At 34.2% G+C, this 17950-nt stretch overlaps 1 protein-coding gene across 6 annotated transcripts in view; it reads right to left on the bottom strand.

Moving 5' to 3' along the window:
• PPFIA2 (PTPRF interacting protein alpha 2) overlaps positions 1 to 17950 on the bottom strand; it is a gene marked incomplete at both ends in the record, with an annotated part of 485975 nt that overhangs the window by 313430 nt on the left and 154595 nt on the right. The window lies entirely within an intron of this gene.

Below are 17950 nucleotides of genomic sequence, written 5' to 3'. Positions count from 1 at the left end.
GACAATATAATCCACAAGGAGCTACAGATGCAGAGCAGAGAGCTTAGCGTACAGATAAATCCGTGCATGCATCGAGGGAGACTAGAGGGTAAAATGAAATCTACCCCATCCTTCTTAGATACACAGGAATTGCATTGGGAACCTTTCTTCTACATCTGAAATCTAAGCTGAAAGGGCATCGGCCACCGACCTTTTATGCAGCTAGTCCTTTAGAACACAGTGTTTAAAGAAAATTAAAAACACAGGAGGAAAAAAGCAAGAACTAACGATAAAGGGAGCTTGCGCAGAATCTGGCAGTGCCGTGGACCTGCCCATCTGTTCTCAGTGATAATCACCTCCCTCCACCACAGTCTAGCAGAGTGATTATGCTAAATATCCTGGTTAACCAATAACGTACAGTTTCATTTCAGGGAAGCATGCACAGTGTAATTCAGAGGACCTCTTCTGACTAACCGGAGGCATATTCCTGAACTGCTTCAAGCTGCATTTACTAAGGAATTATTGTTTTACCACCCTTATTTCTATGTATGGCTGAATCTCTTTGTAACCCCAGTCTTTTAAATAAGGGGAATTAGTTTTTTTACAAAGCTTTTTTTAAAAGTAAGGAATGATTTCATAAGTTATAGAGAAAAAAGTATATTATTACTAGGTAGGACACTGAGGTGTACTGTATACAATTCAGTAAGGCTCTCTCTGTAATGCTAGGATTATTCACAAATAAAATGCAAATATTTTCCACTTTTGAACTCCTAAAAATCATGAATGTAAGTATAATCATTATTATCTAATTTTCCTGTTTTGATTAAAACTTAAGCTTAAGATTCATTGCCTTTGAGTACCATAAATATGTTTTAAATCATATTTATTCGCATACTTATATACACAGAGAGCAATTAATATATTTTATTTGATGTATTCTACCTCTGAGCTAAATCCAGGGGCATTTTACCTACATGCTAAATACCCAAGCATTTTTTTATTTTTGTTTTATTTTATTATTATTATTATTATTATTATTATTATTTTATTTTTATTTTTGGTGGTGGTACTGGGATTCCTGGAAACCCTTCTACTTCCGGGATACACTCCCAGACCTATTTTTTTATATTTTTATTTGGAAACAGGGTCTCTTAAGTCAGTGCGGCTGGCTTCGAACCTGCGTGATCCTCCCGTCTCCACCTCCCAAGTGTGGGGATTACAAATGTGTGCCACCACGCCTGACTTTATTTTTTATTTTGAAATAGGATCTCACTAAGTTGCAGAGGGATTCTCTAAATAGTTGAGGCTGGCCTCGAACCTTTGATCCTCCTTTCTCAACAATACACAAATACTGGAATTACAAGCATGTCCCATCATGCCCACCAATGAATATCTTTTATATACATGATTTTTTTTTTTTTTTTTTTTTTTTTGCGGGTCTGGGGATGGAACCCAGGGACATTCTACCTCCAAGCTACACCTCCTGCCCTATTTTTTTATTCTTTATTTTTAAACCGGGTCTCACTGAGTTGCACAGGGCCTCATTAAGTAGTGAAGCTGTCCTCGAACCGCGATCTTAAGCTCTGGAAATATTGATTGCAAACATTTAAGTTCTTTTAAAATATGTTCATTTTTTTGTCTTTCACAAATTATTCAGTCTGTATAAAAATCATATTCAGATGACTTGACAACTTTGGGAGGTAAAAATAAATGTTCCATTTACATATGGTTCAAAGGCAGAGACATTAGGAAAATATAAAACAGAATGAACCAAAAGTGTGTCTTTGTGAATATATCTAAGTTGACTTAGTTAAACATGATCAGGAGCCAGGAACCACATGCTTTGAACCTGGAGGTTATAAAAGAATGGTGAGAGTTCTTAAAATTTAAATTATTATTTATTTATATTTTAGATCCTTTAGTCATGCTTCAAATGTATAATATCAATTGGGAGAAAGCAGAAAAGTAATGATCAATTTCTTACATGAAATTTTTATATTATGGTAAATTATGTGTTTAGGTCATCATTTAACAAGTATACTGCTAAATAAGCCAGAAAATATTTTAAAATAGAATTGTAATTTGAGGGTGACTTCACATTTACAGAAAAGCTACAAAGAAATATCATATATCCTTCTCTCAGTTTTCCCAAGTGTTAAACTTTTTATTACCACGATACATTTGTAAAAATGTAGAAAATGAAATTTGTAAATTATTAACTAAACAATAGATATTTATCTAGTAGTGATGTCTCTCTAGTTTCCTCTGGTTCTGACGGTTACTCAGCATTTCCTTGTTTAGCATCACCAGAACAGTACTGAGAAGTGATGAGCAAACTATCTTGTAGGATAGGTCCTGATGTGATGCTCTGATCAAGTGTTGTTGTCTTTGTTCCTCACCATTAACCTAGGCACACGGGTGCTATGGAAGAATCCCACAGAGGTGAGCTGCCCTTCTCATTACACCATATTAGCTGTACACGATATCTGTACAATATTGCTCATAACCTTTGTACTTCATCTTTTGGTGAAGGTAGTATTTAACCAGTTTTCTCTTCTGTACAGTTGTTCTCTTCTATACTCTTATTTTTTATTAGTCCCTCAGTACAATAGAATGGTAACAAGAGGTGAGATTAATCTTTAGAGGAGAGAGTATCTACATATGTTATATGGAATTATTTTAAAAAGGGGTGCTCTTTTTATATTAATGATTAATTTCAATTGCTTATATCAACATAGGTATGTATAATTATTTTATTCCTTAAGTCATAACTTAATATTACATAATTTATATTTTTGTTTATATTGTCTCAGTTTTGGACATTGGCAGCTTTTACTTTACTTGGCTTCTGTGTCCCTTTGACATACCCCCATGGTGGTACTGGGGATGGAACCCAGGGGCCTTTTACCTCTGGGCTACACTCCCAGACCTAATTTATGTTTTATTTGGAAACAGGGTCTCTTAAGCCAGCTGAGGCTGGCTTCAAACCTGCGCCATCCTCCTGTCTCAGCCTCCCAGGCACGGAGATTACAAGCATGTGCCAGCAGGCCCAGCCATATCCCCATTTTTTTATATTTATGGCACTCATATGACTTTCTTACTGATTTTTTTCTTGCATAAGTCACCTCTGATTTACTAAAATTGTTAATCTCCTTTTATTGCAGCTTTATCATTGCAGGTAAACTAAAAAAACTCATGTCTTCTTTTCATCATTATTTAAGCCTTCAGAATATTCCTTTTTCATACTAATATTTTATTCTCTTATTTTTTAACATACCGGGGACTCATAGGAATGGATTGTTAATATTTTGTTACTGACTGTATAGGCTTGCTAGATTTAGGGATTAGCGACAGCTTTGAAAACTGGGTTTTTCCTACTGCCACATAAGTTCAGATCATACTTCTATTGTGGTTCTGGAAAACAACGGACTCAGATTCTCTAAAGAGCTCTCAGTAGAAATACGCTTTCAAACAGTAACCTGCCACTTTGTGGAAGTTTACATTTTAAGGAAAAATTAAAAAGATAGTCAAGTAGATCACTGTGCAAATGTCACCTCTATGTAATTACATGCTCAACTTTAAATTGGTTTTAACATAATTTAGACCAGAAAATCCACTCAATTCCTTATTACAGAAGAACCAAAAACGTCAAATATTTTAATATTATATGCATATTTTAGGTATAATTGCACATATTATATGTGAAATATGCTGATTTTCTATTAGCAGCAAATCATTTTATTTATCATTTATCTATTGGCCTTAAACCTTCAAAAGGTTTAGGTTTAAAGCCAATAGCAGTATATATTTTTGTTCTGTTTATTTCTTTTGTAGGAAGTAAAATTAAAATAAGTAGGCATGTTACTCTGGAAAGAGGTAATATTAAAATATTACCCAGATTCTAATCATACACTATCTTTAACAAACATTTTTTTCTATTTAATCTATTTATATTATCTTGTTCTGTGAATCTATTTGGAGACAATTCACTTTCTTTGCCTAGTAGCAATCTGGAAGTTGGTGTCCAAGTCCGAAAAACATTAATGATGCAGAATCGTGTTTTCTGAGGAGGTAGAGGCCACAGCTGAAGGACTTTCCATCTTCATCCTTTTGAAAGTCTTGAGAGTTGGATGTATTAGAGGGTTTGGTTGTTTATCTCATTAAGAATTACATTGATTTGGATTATATAAACAGCCCAAAGGAAGCAATAAATATTAAATGTAACAATATTCACAGCATTTCTCCAGAGGTAAATACCATTTGTCAGTCCAAGAAACACTGAAGTGTCTGGAGAGAACAGTCTTGGAGTATGCTCAGTGATGCACTGAGTTCCATGCCTGATAAAATACAGCACTGTGATTTCCATACTTTGCTCATTTGTATATACCTTTAGATCTGTACAGTTTAAAAAACTTGATGGACTTCCTTTATCAGAAATATAAATATCTTAGGGCATTTAATTGATAATATGTTTTAAATATTGGCTTTTAAAAATAAATCTATAGCTAGGAATTGTAGTACACGCCTATAATCCCAGTACTTGGAAGGCTGAGACAGGATGATCACAGTTCAAGGTCAGCCTCAGAAATGTAGTAATGTAGAGAGACACTCGGCAATTTAGTGAGACCCTATTTCAAAACAAAAAGATAAAAATGGCTAAGGATGTACCTTGGAGGTAGGTAGAATGCCCCTGAGTTCAATCTCAAGTACCAAAAGTATATAAAGTAAAATACTAATAAAAACAGCATGGCACTGGCACAAAAAGAGACACATGGACCAAGAGCAGAATAGAAGATTCAGAAACAAATCCACACACGTACAAACAATTGATTTTTGACAAAAGGGCCAAAAATATACTTTGGAAAAAATAGCATTTTTAACAAATGGTGTTGGAAAAACTGGTTTACCATATGCAAAAAAAATGTAAATAAACTTTACTTTCTCACCCTGCACAAGAGTCAGTTCAAGATGGATCAAAGACATAGAAATTAGAACAAACACCTTGCAGTTCCTTGAAGAGGGCATAGGTCCTCTATGTTGAAGTCAACATATAGGTACAGATAAAAACTTTCTCAACAAGACCCCAAAGGCATAAGAAATTAAAAGGAGGATCAACCGGTAGGATGACTTTAAACTGAAGAGCTTCCATAAAGCAAAGTATACTATCAAGCTAGATGTGGTGGTGCATTCTTGTAATCCCAGTACTTGGGAGGCTGAAACAGAAGGATCCAGGCTCGAGGCCAGCCTCAACTACTTATGGAGGCCATACACAATTTAGTGAGACCCTGTTTTAAAATAAAGAATAAAAAATCAGGCCGTGGGTGTAGCTCGAAGGTAGAATGTCTATGGGTTCAATACCCAGCACCACGAAAAATAAGAAAAGTAAACTATCAAGAACCTCAACATAGAGTCAACAAAATGGGGGAAAAATTACCAACTACTGCTTCTAGAGGGCACTAATATATAGAATATACAGAGAACTAAGGAAACTCACTGATAAGAAACAAATAACTCAATAAAAATGGCCAAGTAAGCTAAATAGACACTTCACAAAAGAAGAAATTCAAATGGAAAATAAATGTATGAATAAATGTTCAACATCATTAACAATTAGAGAGATGTAATCAAAACTACTCTGAGATTTCACTCAACTCCAACCAGAACAGTAATCATTCAAAACACACACACACACACACACACACACACACACACACACACAAAACAAATGCTGGTGAGAATCTGGAGAAGAAGGAAACCAAATTTCCAAACTAAGAACATATTCATATCCTATCTATGTTTATAGCAGCTAAAATTGCTTTGCTTAGACTCAGTTTCTTCATCTATACAATGGGCATAATAACACCTCATTCCAAGTCTCCTGGATTAATTATATTAGATTTATAAAATTAAAAATTGCCAGGCATGGCTGGGCGTGGTGGCTCATGCTTTTAATCCCACCATTCAGGAGGCAGAGCCCAGAGGATCGCGGTTCATAGACAGTCTCAGCTACATAGCGAGGTCCTTCGCAACTCAGTGAGACCCTGTTTGAAAAATAAAAAAAACTAAAAAATAGGGCTTGGGGTGTGACTTGGAGGTAGAATGCCCCTGGGTTCCATCCCCGAGACCTCAAATAAATAAATAAATAAATAGCCTAATAAATAGGACCAGGGGTGAAGCTAAGAGGTAGAATGCCTCTAGGTTCGATCCCCAGTACTGGACAAAATAAAATTACATAGCACAAAATAAAGTAAAATAAAGTAAATAATTGCCAGGCATGGTTGCACACTTGTAATCCCACATTAGGGAGGCAGAGACCAGAAGATCTTGGTTGGTGGACAGCCTCAGTTACATAGCAAGGCCCTTTGCAACTCGGTAAGACCCTGTTTCTAAAAAATAAAGAAAAGATTAAAAAATAGGGCTGGGGGGGTAGTTTGGAGGTGCAGTGTCTCTGGGTTCCATCCTTAATACTGAAAAAATAAATTAAAACTTAGCACCCTAACAGGCAGAACACTCAAGCCTTCTTCCATTCTTCTCCACCTCTTCAATAAGTGGAATATATAAAGAATAAACTCTCATAAACTACACGTATGCTTCAAAAAGCTGCTACTTGAAAAAGTAAAATTTAGAAAATTTCAAGACATATGGAAATAAAACTATAAGCAGAATATTGATTAAACTATATTTAGTTCATTAAAAACTAATTCTCTCATGAACTATGTGCTTAGGATTATATTAAACTCTAAGGATATATTAATACTTAGAGGTTTTTCTTAATATTCAAAGATGATTATTTAGTCAAAGTATATATCTAAACAAATATTTAACTTTTTATGGTAGTGAGGATTGAATCTAAGTTCCTCTACCTCCCTTCTATACCTCCAACCCCATTTTATTTTGTTTTGTTTTCAAGCAGGTTTTGCTGGGTTGCTGAGAGGCACAATAGGTTGCTGAGGCTGTCCTCAAACCTGTTATCTTCCTGTCTCAGCCTCCCAAGACTGAGATTAAAAAGAAAGAGAGATCATTTGACTATTTTAACTAAAACTGTAAATAAATAAATAGTCCATACAATTGACCTGCCCTTCCTCTCTTCATTTTTCTCCATTTATTTTATTTTATTTATTTATTTAACTATGTATTAATCACGGATTAATTAACAAGTATATTTTATTTGCCTGGTATTGTTCCCAGAATACCAGGAGAATAATTATAAAATATATAATATTGGATCTTAAGGAGCTTTACATTTGATAGGAGAAACATTAATTTGCAATAGGTATTTAAGTAGTAGGACAATTGCAGTGCAGTTTAATGCATTTAATTAATGTTAATGACTGACAATTGCAAGAATCAAATAAGGCCACCTAACTGAGGGGATGGGAGGGGGGGAAAGGGAAACTCTCTAAAGCACAAGATGTACTTAAACAAGCATATCAAAGTAGTCACTAAGCCAAGAATGGGAAGGAGGAATGGGGAGGGAATGAGTGGGGACTGGGTAAGGGCTATTTGGGTGATGTGTGCATGTATGTCTCCACAAGTCTTCTATCCCATTAACATGTATGACTACAACGCACCAATTAAAAAAAATTTTTTTTAAAGAATTCTAAGTGAGTTCGGCATGGTGGCACATGCTTGTAATCTCAGCATTTAGGAGGCGTCTAGGAGGATCACAGGTTCATGGCCAACCTCAGCTATTTAATGGGGCTTTTTGCTACTTAGTGAGACCACTTATAAGCCTCAGGTACTTAGGCCCTTCGCAACTCCCTGTTTCAAAATAAAGAATAAAAAATAGGTCAGGGGTTGTAGCTAGGAGTCTGAATGCCCCTGGTTTTCATTCCCAGACCCGCATAAATAAATAAATAAATAAATAAATAAATAAATAAATAAATAAATATTATAGAGATAGGGCTGGGGGGTAGCTCAGAGGTAAAATGCCCCTGAGTTCAATATCCAATACTGCAAAAAAAGATGAAAAAATTTCTAAATAAGTTAATCTGAAAAAATAATCTTACTTGAGACTATTTCAGAGTAGTCCCATATCAAAAAAAGAAGTTTGAAGTTTTTCCAAAGGGAGGCACTGATGTTCTAAAAGGCACATGAAAACACAAAATGACTGACTCAAAGTATTGTAAGGCATAAGAGTTGACTGTGTGAGAATTGCAATTATATAAATACTTTCTCAAATAAAATTACTAAAGGCTCTTAACCTGATCAACACTCTCTTCCTATGAAATCAAGTGAATTTAGAGCATTCTTCCCCCAAAAACAAGTCCCAAATCTAGAAGCATATTTGCATACTTTTGACTAGTTTATTTTGACATCTTTATTTTGGTTGCCAAGTAGCTTTTGAAGATTATTTCAGGTTGTCAAGGAACTTCATTCTTTTGACTAATGGCTTTCAGATTTTTATGAAATTATTTTAAATAGTAACTTGAAGGTAAAAAATAGTACAATGGCCATGTATAGAATAATATTTGGTGTGCTTCTAGTAAAAAGCATGGGTATCTAGGTAATATCTTCTATATGAAGGGGAAATAGCTTCATTTCAATTGCTATATAAGCACAACAAATATATTTTTGAAGATATACCAAGAAAAGTAAATGAAAAATATAAAATCTAGAAAGTTTAATTCTGGCTATCTTGAACTCTTGAATTTTTATGGAAAGCAATTAAAAATGAAAAATTGAAGCGATCACTAAATTAAACTTTCTTAAAATTGGGTAAAATAAAATTCCTAAAGCCAGACACTTGTTTTTAACAGTATCAAAAGATTCACAGGAGTCATCTAGTACATTTATTTTCCTATAGGAATAATTGCTTTAAAGCTTTCTCAACAGAGCACTATCTGTTTAGTTTTATAAAAATTTAAAAAATAATTTATAGCCTACAATTTTATATTTTGTCAATATAAAGATTCAATTTAAATATTCTTATATCTCTTCAAAATAATTTTTAAGAAGTAGTTTTGAGGTACATTTTTCTTCAATGCTAGTAATCTAAAATAGCCTTTTTTCAATCATTTAATGGTATTGGAAAAAAAGCTCAAAATTTTGCTGAAGTGGTAAAAATTTGGGGAAGTTAAAATAATAAACTGAAAAGGCTGCTGCTTTTCTGTTCTTGATAAGTGCTCAGAGAAAAAAAGAACTTACTGAAAGAAGAATAATGAAGACAACAAAGGGAAAAGAGAAGAGAGAGAAGTGAGGAGTAAGGAGAGAGAGAAAGAGAGAGAGAGAGAGAGATATCAGTATAATTTGCACCATAGCACTATAGGATAACACATAATTTTGTCAGCAAGCATTCAGCTTTAAGTTATGCCAGATGGAGTGAAATTTGCAGCCCAGATGGACAATACATCCTAGAGAGTCCATATGGATTCTCTAGCTGAGCATGTATTGCTAGCTAGATTTTCATTTTCTCTATCTTTCAGGAACTTGGAAGCAAGGACATTAGTTCCATAAGGTTAGGAGAAAGAGTTATGAATGTTTGAGACATGGAGAACTCAATTCCTGGCCTGAGTACCCTTCTCTGTCAGCATGAGAGTGATGTACAAATATTTTCTACTTGTGCCATGATATGAACAAGACTGAAAAACATGTATCTTTTGTATGCTTATTCTCAAAATCTGCTAGTTAATATTTCCTCTTTGAGATGTCTATTTTTTTCATTTAGTTTTCCATCAACTTCTGTTTTTCAATGTTGAGATAAAGTTCAGATAGAGTGGCCTTTTTGTAGTTTTAGTAAAATTTAAAGAGTATATTCTTAATTCCTACAACTAGATATAGAAGAAAAAGATCACTTACAAAGGGAATAGCCTTAGAAAAACTTCATTTTATAAATATTGACATGGAATTTAAAATTATTAAACAAATCAAAACTTTTTTACTAGAAATGCAGACACCTAAAAGACTATGATCAAGTCATAATTGTGCAGCTTGCTGATTAGAACGCATGAAGACGGAATTTGGAGTTTATTATCCTGTGATAAATTATAAGCATATATTAATTTCTTCAATTTATTTTCCTGTGCTTGACATTCAGCACACATAAATAAATAAACATAAATATTAGTATCTCATAACAAATGCACAAATTCTTATTATTTATGCCTTCCTTTAATATTAAAATGACACATAATCAGTAACATGATTATAGTGCCCTGGACAGCATTATAGACATTTATAGCCACACAGAATAAATATTAATTTGACAGTACTGATTAGGTACAAAGATTGGATATTTCTTTGAATTCTGATTATACTGTTACTAAATCATCAACCCAGTGAACTCTTCTGTTCATTTTAAGATTTTATTCTCACCCTTTCTTTCTAGGTGAATAAAACTTGAACTTTGCTTCTCTGAGTCTCCATTTTCTTACAAGTCAGGATTAAAATGGGTTTAAGTCACTAGTACATTGTGAACATTAAGTGAGATAATACGTGCAAAGTACTTAATGTCATTGTAACCCACTTGGTCACTCAGAGTCCAAATATTTACCTTTATATATTTATTTGTCCTAAGCAGATTGTGTTACATTTATACCTTTCTCAATTGTTTCTGTCTCCCAGAATTCTCTTTTCTCTCATATACAAGAGCCAACACCAATGCCCCTCTTTCATGGCAACTCCCTAAAGTTGTGACTCTTTAATCTCCCAACACTAGTGTGTAAGTCATTTATGGTTCTTGAGATGTGCTGCGAGCTTCTGGAGAACCTGCACTGTCACCTCCTCCTGCTCATTCTCCTTGTCTTAGTCTCAAGCTCTGTAGACATGCAAATCAGATCATTCATTTCCTACTCAAGTAGTATTTTACTGGGGATGGAACCCAGGGGCATTCTACCTCTGAGCTACATCCCCAAGCCTCCCCCCCACACACACTTTTTTTTTTTAGTCTTTTTATTTTTGTAACAAGGTCTCACTGATTTGTGAAGGGCCTCGCTGAGGAGCTGAGGCTGTCCATGAACTAAAATTCTCCAGTCTCAGCCTCCTGAATGCTGGGATTACAAACTTGCACTACTGTAACCAGCTGCTGCCTTTGCTTTACTTCACTCTTCCCCTACACGCAATTCAAAAAAGCACTGTCTCTTTGCAGCTTCCAAAAAACAATGTCAATTAATATAGTAAAATCTTCCTGAGAACCAGCTATGAATAAGATAAGTATTCTAGGCATTTAGGATACATGAGTGAGCACAATAAACAAACAGCTTTGTTGTGTGGAATTTCTACTAGGGAGAATTCCAGAAACATAGATAAAACAGTCAACTAAATTAGAAAGTGATTTGTGCAATGGAAAAAAAATGAAGAGCAGGTAGGGGGTATATGAATACAATAGGGAAGAAGGTACTAGTGAGTGGTAAATTTCTTTTATATTTTATTTTATTTTATTTTATTTTATTTTGCAGTACTGGGGATGGAACCCAGAGACATTCTACTTCCAAGCTACTCCTCAAGCCCTACTTTTTATTTTTTATTTTGAAACTGGGCCTCCCTGAGTAGCTGTCCACAAACCTCAATCCTCTTGTCTAAACCTCCCAAATGTTGGGATTACAAATGTGCACCACCATTCCCGGCAGAGTGGCAATTTTAATCCCATGTTCAGTCTGTTCTCTCAAGGAACTAGCAATTCCCATCCCTTTTGCCTGGTTCTCTAACCCTCTTACCCCATGGTTCTCTCCAGTAGTTGTTTCTCACCAAATGTCAATACTTTTTAAAGACCCTATCTGAAGACAGTATAAAAAAGCAAGACCTGATTCCCATGCTTTGATTCTCTGTTCTCTGAATCTTCTTCATTCTCTCATTGAACTTTTCTTATATGTGTATGTCTGTGCTCAGTATGTGTGTATAAATTAATGTATTTACATATATTATATATAATGCTTATATGTAAATTCATTTTATAAAGGAATAGATATTTTTCTATTATATTGACTGTTCAATTCTCATTGCTTAGAATAGTATCTAAAATAAAGTTTTTAATAGTTATTGAATAAATGAATGCAAGTAGTATTTAGTTTCAGTTAATAATTTTCAAATTTAAAGGGTAGAACCAAGAAAAGTAAAGTAAAATGATTAACATAGAATCTGTAAATTATTGGGAAGAATTTTCTACTTTAATATTCTACTTTTGATGCCATGGCATTATGTGGATAACAATGAAAACTAGACTTCTCTAAAATGAGATTATTCACTTGTTAATTTAACAATTATTAGTTGAGTACCTATAATATTCTATGCTTGGTGCTAAGTGCTAAGGATACAACGACTGAAAGACAGACGTGATCATTTTTTAAAAGGCATATTTGATTATTAAAAACTTAATCTACATTGTTATAAAAATTAAGACACAAGGATTACTTGTGAAGTTACCAAGTTGATTTTCCGAGATTAAGACCATTCAAAAATGGTCTTGCTACCTGATATTTTTGGTCATATATATGACATACTATGTTCTCCAGACTCAGTGAAGCAAAATGTTCTTGCTCTCTGATAGGGGCTAGGAGCATTCGATAGAGTAAAAGCACCTTTTATTCCTTGGAGCTCTGTCTCTGAAAACAGTGACTCTTAAGTAGATAGTGAAACACATAAACCAAGTGTGGTTAACCATGCATGTCATATAGAGAGAGAACCTTCTAATCCTAAGCTGTCATCAGAGTCAGCAAAATCAGTTCAGCATTTTCCCCCCTCACTCTTTAAATTTCTATCTGGATATAGCCTGAATTTTAAAATGTGAACATTGATCAGTCAATGAATGGAACTAGTTAATAGCCATATGGTTTCAATCTATAATAAGATTTGAAAGAAATCTGTTACTTCTTTCTTGGGATTGTCAAAAATAATTCTCCCATAACAAGAACTTTGAACAATATCTTCATTATTTTCCAAGTAAAATGCTAAATACATTTTCCTGGCAACTTTCGAGTTGCTCTTAGATAGATAAAATGCAAATATTGAAAAATCCATGTTTTAGTATTCTGCTGTTATGATTTAATATTTATAATACAAAATATTTTTATGGCCACAAGCAAAATAAAGCTATCCATTTTAAAATAAAATGCCTTCTAGAAGAGATAAATTGATTAGACAAATAGAAAAAGAGAAAGATGGAAAAGATGAAAGATGTTCAAACAGATGTATCAAAGGTAAAAATATATCACAACTAAATCTACAGGTTACATTTTTAGGGGGAAAAAAGTTTACTGATGAAAGTGCCAAACAGTATAGATTCATATGGTTCAAATTTTCCCTCTGAATCTAGAAGGAATAAAATAAATCCAAACAACCAGCATACTTCCCACAATTTATAAATTTCCATGCACTAGATTTTGTATTGGAGTAATTAGACTATGGCTAACGTCCGGAATAAAAAATATAAACAAAAATCTAAAGTTTAAGGTGAGTGATAGTAAGAAGGATATGTTTGGAGAGAAAGAATGTTCAAGAAACTTAATGAACTGTGGTGTTTACTAGTGGTTTTTGACTGCTTTCTTTCTATTTCTGTTTGGTGCTTGGATGTTATGGTGTCCCAAAGTTAGCACTGAAAGCTTGTTTTAAAGATACCTTGGTGAAAGCCGGGCTTTGTGGAAGCCAGGCATGGTGGCACAGGCTTGTAATCCCAATATTTGGGAGGCTGAGAAAGGAGGATCATGTGGTTCCCAGCTACTTAGTGAGGCCCCTTTGCAACTCAGTGGGACCCCGTTTCAAAATATAGAATAAAAATTAGGCTTGGGGATGTCGCTCAGAGGTAGGATGCCCCTGGATTCCATCTCCAGTAACACACACACACACACACACACACACACACACACACACACACACACACACACGATAAAGATACCTTGGTGGAAAAAAGCAATAGTTATTCATTCCTACATGAGGTAGAAAGGATCAGAAGAGGACAGAATCCAGTTAGGAAGGGGTCTGAGATTATCTAGCATCCAATTAGGAAGGGGTCTAAGATTATCTAAAGTTATCAGAATGGTTCTTGTAGTATGAATCTGACGTAATTTTTTTCAAGAAAATGGCAACAAAATATCTTCTGAAAAAAAAATAAGAGCACTGAGATATCCATGACAAAATCAAAACACTGTTTAAAAATTAAAGAATAGGCTGTGCATGGTGATGCATGCTTGTAATTCTAGTACTTGGGAGGCTAAAACAGGAGGATTTCAGGTATAAAGCCAGACTCAGCAACTTATTGAGGCTCTCAGCAACTTAGTGAGACCTGATTTCCAAATAAAAAAATAAAATAGATCTCAGAGTATAGCCCAGATATAGAATGCCTCTGGGTTTCATCCCCAATACTACAAAAAAAAAGAAATTAAACAATAAAAGCATACTCAGAAATAATAAATTCATTTAAAAATAATTTATTGAGTGCATAAAGCTATTTCAATTGGAAAGGACTGAACTGTGGGCAAGGCTAAGAAAAAGATGGCTATCTTCATGAAACTTATCTTCTAGTACAATTAAATAGGCAGTTTGTACAGCACTTTAAAATTGGGTAGAGGCAGGAGAAAATCAGGAGAAAGAGTAAGATAATTAAAAATATTTAAAAGGTACTTAGGGAAGGCTTCAATGATAAAATAACATTAGGATAAACTTGAGGTTGGAAACAGAAGTATCAAAGGGAAATGTAACAAGCAGAAATAAGAAATAAATACAAAAATGTTAAAGAAGAAGCATGTTTATGTAAACCGAGTACCTAAGCTAGGGAGTAAAAGGTGATTAAATCAGAGAGATAACAAGAAGCCAGAGTATTAATTGGACATTGAATTTTGTCTGAATAGGATCAAAAAGCAGGGGGGGGTCTTTGAAAGGTTTTTATTTTGAATATTTGTTTGCATTTTTTTAAATTAAAAATTAACACATAAAGTATTTAAATTATACATATTTATGAAGTTCTACAGGTGATATGTTGACACATGTATAATGTTCAAATCATAGTACATATCTATCTACTCCAATATTTATCATTTCTTGTGATAACATGCAGATTCCTTTTTTTTACCTCTTTAAAATATACAGTTAAATTTTTATTTTCTACATTCACCCAATTATGCAATAGCACACTGGAACTTCTCACTACTATCTAACTATAATTAGAACCTACTGTTCAGCCTTTATCATCTAAAGTGCCATGATTGAAAGATGGTCAAATTTTTAAAAGCAAGAATCATTCTTCATGTGAGGTTGAGAATAGAAGATGTGGAGAAGTAGTCAGAGACTACTGTGGATATGCTAAGGTTAGAGGGAAGATCTAGCATTAAGTTTTCAACATGTTGTGTTTGAGGTATTTATTAGACATCTATTTGTAGTCAAATAAGTATATGGACATATTAACTTGCATTTGAGTCTAGAATCTTGAATTTTTTTTGTAATTTTTAGTTTCTAGGCTTAAGAAAATGAGTGTATGGGAGAGAAGAGGAGAGCCCCAATGAATAAGTCCTGTAATTGTTTAACATTAAAAGGCCAAAATAAATGAGGAGCTGCTAGCAAGAGTAGGACAAAACAAAACAAAAGGCTGGTAAGCATTATAGTAGAATTGGATGTTTTATTAACAAGGAAGCCCACTTTTATGCTGATGACTGAAACAGATTTCTCCCCTCTCTGGACAACAAGCCAGATGGACTGAGAAAGGAGATGATGTTCTCTAGGCCAAGCAGAAGAGTCAAATCAACTTTGCTGACCAGTGAAGTGGCAAATTACACAGTCATTTTCCTACTCTGACTTTAAAGAAGATCAGAGTTGAAACATAACAATAAATAACGTGGGCTTGCAATTCAATGAAAAGCTCAACACTAGTACCTAGGACAATCCAGAAGTACTAGATGTCAGTGCTAAGGGGTAGTATAGCTTCTTAGGGAACAATACAAATATAATATCATAATTAGTTGTTTACAAAAAAAGCTTGTAAACCAGAAGAATGCAGTTTAAATAAAATAGTATGTGGAAGCCCAAGATATAAGACATATAAAAGTATAATTTCTTTGTTTCACGCAGAGGTTGAAAAAATAACAACAGAAAACTGTCAACTCCGAGTTCCCACTGAAGCTGTGAGTCATTTTAATATAGCCCAGAGCTCACCTAAGCACCATGAACATGGCTTTAAATCACTGGCAGAAACTTTAAAAGAAAGAAGTTCAGGTATGAAAATAACTGTCTTTGAAGTAGTTAGGAAAGGTCTGAGTATCAGTCAGGGGAAAATGGTCCTAACAGAACAGAATGCTATTTCAATGTTTTGTAATTTTCTCCCCAAATTTTGACATTTTGGTGGTGAAATATCCAATTCTATAGAAATCAGCTCATTGGGAATAATCAAGGAAAACTTTTAACATAAATAATTTTAAAAGAGAAAGGTTACAGTCTAGAAAGAAATTAGACAGCTGTGACTAAGAATGTAAGTATACAATAAAGTTTGCCTATTTCAGAGAAATATTAGATGTAGCCGGGCATGGTGGCACATGCTTGTAATCCCCGCGCTTAGAAGGCTGAGACAGGAGGATCGCGCAGGTTCGATGCCAGCCTCAGCTACTTAGTGAGGCTCTCAGAACATAGTGAGACCCTGTTTCCAAATAAAGCCTAAAAAATAGGTCTGGGAGTATAGCCTGGAGGTAGAAAGCCCCCTGGGTTCCACCCCCAGTACCGCAAAAAAAAAAAAAAAAAAAATATATATATATATATATATATATATATATATATATATATATATATTAGATGTAAGGTAAAAGGAGAATGAGCTGAACTTGAAAATTTTGCTTTTTTTTTTTTTAATATGGAATGCTTCGCGAATTTGTGTGTCATCCTTACGCAGGGGCCATGCTAATATTCTCTGTATTGTTCCAATTTTAGTATATGTGCTGCCGAAGCAAGCACAAATTTTGCTTTTTTTTTAAAAGCAAAACAAGATTATGACTATGCCCTTCCTTAACTATCATGAGAGAAAAAGCATTTGCAACTAAGAGCATGCATGATAATGACTCTAAAATTGTACTTGATACCTGTCTATTTTAATTGAATGGAATAGCAGCCTTCCGCCCAGCACTAAGCAGAAGTGTGAACAGAAAAGCAATCTTACATGGTCCCTCAAGAGAAATATTGCAGTTTACTTTAGAAACATGAGAGTTTCAGGAGGCATTCAAAACTGAAAATAGATACCCTCAATATGTATGAAACAAATTCAATACAGTGGACAAAGTGAAGGGTCATGAGTAATGCAAAGTGATATTAATAAATTTTTATTGAAATAATGAGCATTTTAGGCAATTTTAGTGACTTAAAATCATGCGTCATTACTTAAGGAGGTCTTCCACAACTTAGTGAGAGACTCTGCCTCCACATAATGGATAAAAAATAGGGGTGGGGGTGTAGCTCAGAGTTAGAATGCATTTGGGTTCCATTCCCAGTACCGAAAAATAATTCATGTATCATTAAACCTATTCATCTACTACACTGAATTGGGGCACACATTTTTCTTTTTAAATCTGAAAGATGGACCACTGGTTTATAATATAAACAGTTGAATGATATCCCAAGGATGTCAAAGTGGATTTCATCGATACTGTGAAACTCAAACTATCTCCTGTCTTCAGACTATATCTATAGTCTATGTGTATAGCTATACATGTGGGTACAGTTCCAGAAATCAGATTTTTGAAATATGAACAAATGTTGTTATAATTTACATATGTTTCTGTTCCTTTACTTATATAAATTGAGAAAAATAACTGACTAGAAATGGAATTAATTTTTCCTCCTATTAGAATTGTGAAAGTTCTGTACATGGAAGAGTTTTGTTTTGCTCATTGTTGTAACCTCAGTGCTTAGAACAGGACTTTGTGTGAAATAGAAACTAAAGTAACATTTACTGAAGGAACCAAATAGCACACACAGCCACAGCATCAACACCTGTCCTGAATGGCCAGTGAATCCCACTTACAACAAGGTATTTTGCGTGGCTGAATTATAGGCTTGCATATTT

This window comes from Muscardinus avellanarius (assembly GCF_963383645.1).
Source record: "Muscardinus avellanarius genome assembly, chromosome: 11".
Classification (NCBI taxonomy): Eukaryota; Metazoa; Chordata; class Mammalia; order Rodentia; family Gliridae; genus Muscardinus; species Muscardinus avellanarius.
The sequence above is the reverse complement of the archived record's forward strand: the minus strand, read 5'-3'. Positions and strand labels throughout refer to the sequence as shown.